General features: G+C 37.3%; 1 pseudogene; it reads left to right on the top strand.

Annotated features, from left to right (window-relative positions):
* Nucleotides 1–256: 256 nt before the first annotated feature.
* LOC133766390 (small ribosomal subunit protein uS10-like) lies at nt 257–2705 on the top strand (annotated as a pseudogene).
* The last annotated feature ends 2155 nt before the right edge of the window (nt 2706–4860 follow it).

Here is a 4860-nt window from a genome sequence, read left to right as displayed (position 1 = left end):
GGATCCTATTTGCAGCAGCATGGATGGATCTGGAGGATACTCTATGTTAAAGGCAATGGGAGTTAAGAACAGAATTCTGAGAAGTCCTAAATTAAGTTACAGGCTAGAGAACAGAAGAAAGGCGAGATAAAAGGAGTTTATATCAAACTGAAAGCTTTGGACTAAACCAAAAAAAAGAAATAAACTTTTCCTTGTCCTTTTCCTGTTTGTTGAAGATCACTCATCAAAGTTATGAAATCCTGAGAATCAGCCCACCATGAAGCAGCAAGTGTTTCTCTTTGTGGACTACTCTCCTAACCCAAGACTTTGTCCTCTTCGTCTTGTTCCACCCCACTTATCTCTACCAATGCAAGCTCAATATAAGATTTATTCTCCTCAAATATTTATTACAAAATTGCTTGGTGTGTCAGAGTCTGTGGACATTTTCCCAGATTCTATTACTATGCTGCTGGTGGGTTGAGAAATTTGTCCAAGAATGAATCATTTAGTTTGGCTTGCATCTGTAACAGCTCAATAAAATCATTGAATTTCTGAAGTATATACATTTTTGTTTTAATAAGAGTTGAGCACAGAAAGCCAAGTGTTTCATGATCTGATTTGTATGCATAATATTATAAAAATGATCTTATAAAATTTTAGAGCAGAGTAGAGGGTTAAAGGGATAAGAAGTGGTTGATGGGTATAAAGTTTGGTTAGACAGGAATAAGTTCTGGGGCTGAATGAATATATATATATATATATATATGTAACAGTACTGAACTGAATAACTCAAAATACTCAGAAGAGAGGGCTTCTGAAGGCACTTACCATAAAGAACTGCTACAGGTTAAGGTAACAGATATGCTACCCACCCAGGGGGTGACCATTACCCAATGTATGCAAGAAAGGAAACATCACATTGGATCTCATAATTTTGTCGCATATCATGAGTCAATCACAATAAAAGAACTAAAAGAAATGACAAAACACAGGCATAAAGTACATCCCTATTTCTTGATTGACTCAAGCATCAGAGGTTCCTTTCAATCATGTGACTGAGTCACATATGTCTCTTGATGTCCATTAGGAGCAGCATGAGATGCAGGGAACAATGGTTCCCCAACTCCGATTTAAGCTTCATCTTTCATACTCTCCATCAGCAATTTCCATATTTCCCAACTGTAACAAATCCCACTTTGTAAAAAAGAAAACTGGAAGAAAGTTATTGTAGTTGATAAGCAGTAATTAGAGATTAGTGGAAATGCAATATAACCGGTCCTCAGTATCCATGAATAAAGAAATAAATGTTGGAATGTGAATAAATTGGACTCTGGAAATAAGACATGCAAGTCACTGTATTTGAGAACACACAGCAGGTGCAGGGGCTTCCTTCACCCATTCCCCCTTCCTTCCTCGTCTCTTTCCTCTCCATTTTTCTTTCTCTTTCTTTTCTTCTTTCCAAACACCTATTTTCTTTCCACTTCTCACTCTGTCCAACCTTCTGTATTTCCTTATTCTTTTGCTTCATTTTTGACTTTTTAATTTCTATCTTTTCCTCTGCATTTTCCAAACTCTTCCCCACCTTTTCTCTTTTGTTTATCTTGCTTGGTTTTTATATATTATATTTTGTAATAAGAACACACATATAATATTTAGATTTAAAATAAACTATTGGAAAAAATTAATATTTTTTAATCTCTCCTGAACTACTGACAATCTCTTGGTTTTGTCAAGCCCATATTTCTTCAGAGGAATTGCTCTCAATCCAAAGAAATATGATGGAAGAAGCTACAGGAAAGTTGACCCCTAATTTCCCAAACTATTTCTAATTCAAGAATCACAGGAGGCCTCATTCATCCCACAATCTCAACAGGAGAGACTCCTTTAGGTTTCTGCAAAAAGTCAAAGAAATAGCCAATGTGTTTTTTTTTTTTTTTTACTTCCCATTGTGCGGATATATAAATGACAAATAAAAATAGTACACAATTTGATATGCATATACATTGTAAAATGTTGACCACATATCCAAACTTAATCAACATTCCCAAACCTCATAATTATGGCTTTTTTTTTTAAATCTTTGGTAGTCAGAATCCTTAATTCCCAAGATGTATTCTCTGAGCAAGATACAGGTAAGCTATGCACTATTTTTAACTACAGTTACTATGTTGTTAGTTCTATAGAAACAAAAGTCCATTTTGCTATTTGATTGAATGGCCATAGCCAATGAGAAAGGTAGCTGCTGCTCAAGATAAAATATAAATACTCGTGAGGTCCATAGCTCGGAGGGAGACACGGCTGTGCTAGGTGCACTACCTGCTCCTGACTCACCGCTGTTCGCTCTCAGCGAGGAGCAAGTTGGTCAGGAAGCAGTGCTGCAGCCCTGGCTTTTAAAGACACCGTGGAACCAGAGATGGCCATTCTCCGAATTAGGATCACCCTGACCAGCCGCAACATCAGGTCCCTGGAAAAGTGTGTGCTGACTTGAGCAGAGGAGCAAAGGAAAAGAATGTGAAAGTGAAAGGGCCAGTTTGGATGTCTACCAAGACACTGCAAATCACTACAAGAACACCCTGTGGTGAAGTTCTAAGACATGGGGTCAGTCCCAGATGAGAATCCATAAGCGGCGCGGTGACTGGCACAGTGCTTCTGAGACTGTTAAACAGATCACTTCCCTCAGCATTGAGCTGGGAGTAGCAGTTGATGTCACCATTGCAGATGCCTAAGCCAACCGACTGTTTTAATAAGTTGACTACCACTTGTTTAAAAAAAAAAAAAAAGTCTGCAGCTCAAAGTAAATAAGTGTATTTTGATTATGGAATAAAATAAAGGGTATTTGAAATAATGTTTTTATTAATACAGAATCATTTTTATTCTAATTTTCCATGAACTTTTGAAGTAACCTTCCATATACACACATATTACATATATATATACACACACACACATAAACGGTATGTTTTCAAAACTTTTTTTCATTTATTTATTTTTATTTATTTGTCAGAGAGAGAGAGAGAGAATGAATCTTCCATCTTCCATTCATTGGTTCACTCTCAAATACTCCCAACGACAGAAAGAGCTGGGCCTTGGCAGAGCCCAAAGTCAGAACTCAATCTAGAACTGGCACATGGAAGGCAGGGATTCAGGTACCTGAGCCATCACCTGCTGCCTCCCAGAGTGCTTATTAGCAGGGAGCTGGAACTGAAACCAGCGCGGGGACCTGAAGCCAGGCACTCTGATGTGGGAGGCAGGCACCCCAGTCAGTGCTTTTACCACTGTACTAAAGTGATGATTTAAAAGATATTGAATACTACATCAAATCGAGAAAACTGTAATACATTATCTAGAATACATACAAATAACAAATAACTGGCACTAAAACGTGATAAAATGTATATGCCCAGATGGAATGTGTATGTCCAGATGAGAAGCATGTATATTAGAATGCACTGCGTTAAAACACTGTAATTAATGGCTAAGGAGACTTCAGATTCAAATGACGGTATTCAAATTTGTTTCTAACTTCTTCATACTATAGTACAGTAAACTAAAATATTTAGGCATATAAGAAAATGCATATGAAAAACAGAAACATCCCATTTTACTCTTTCTCTTCTTGGATACTCTAAGTAACCACCGAGTTACAAATAAAAACAGAAATAAAATGGTAATTTGTAGGAGGGAAGACAATGCTAAAAAGGATTTTCCCAAATGATCCGTGTTGGATTACAGGGAACATACTTTGATCCAAGGAACACTAAGTACATAAATGGCAGGACAAGCGACTTGTGTGCAGCGCTTTAAAACGCCCTGCTGTCTCTGCAGTGCATTTTCCCACCAAAGCTCTTGTTCACCATGTTCTATTTGTTGGCACATTCAGCTGCTATGTACTTTAGAGAAGTGATTTAAACACAAGCAAATAGGATATATACATGTATGTGAGCATCAATGCATGAAAGTGTACAGACACAAACATTCACAAACACCTACATCTTAATACTTTAAATGTATCATCCACATATCACTCCAACATTGACTATATTCTAAAAAAAAATAATTTGACTTCCAATAAAGGTTTAAAATCTATTGTTCTATAATGGATGGACTGTACTAGCATGCATTGTTTTACCATGGTAGACAATGATCTACCATACTGCTGCATACTACACTTGATGCTGCAGAAGCAGTGAACCACAGAAACATTTTCTGTGAGATCCTAGCTGTGCTTCCGGAGAAGTGTATGGTTAAGAATAGAACACATTCAGCCTCCATTTCAACCTTTTCTGAGCAGATCTAAAATTTATCTCAAACAGAAGCACCTGGATTGAATGATGCAAACAATAAAGTACCAGGTTTTACTGTCTGATGCATGCCTATGAGTTTATCTTGATTTTGTCAGAAACAATGTCATTGAAAAGCACATATTTTTCAAGAGCCTTCTATTCATACTTCAGTCCTCTGAATGGGAGATATCATGTTTCTAAAGTAGCTATATCTTATTTACTAGGATATCCTCAGCTGTCTGGAAGGTAGAAAACTAAACAGACTGAGTGTCGTCTATGTCCATTTCTCAGTTCTGTTTTGTTCTTCCTTCACGTGGGCTGAAATGAAAATGCAATTAATATTCTTCCCATTGCTTCTTTAATACTATTCTTTTCGGAAACACTTGGCAGTTTAATGAAGTCATTTGTTCAAGCAGCTTCTTGGAGCAAATGTACTGCTCCCGAGGAATAAATCAGACATTTTCAGCAATACTTTAATACTTTCACAAGGTTAGCCTTTAAAATCTTATAGAACGGGGATGGCACTGTGGCATAGCAAGTAAAGTGACTGCCTGCAGGGCCGGCATCCCATATGGGTGCCAGATTGAGTCCCGGCTGC

Source organism: Lepus europaeus, chromosome 9 (assembly GCF_033115175.1).
Source record: "Lepus europaeus isolate LE1 chromosome 9, mLepTim1.pri, whole genome shotgun sequence".
NCBI lineage: Eukaryota > Metazoa > Chordata > Mammalia > Lagomorpha > Leporidae > Lepus > Lepus europaeus.
This window is presented reverse-complemented; position numbering and strand designations above follow the sequence as displayed.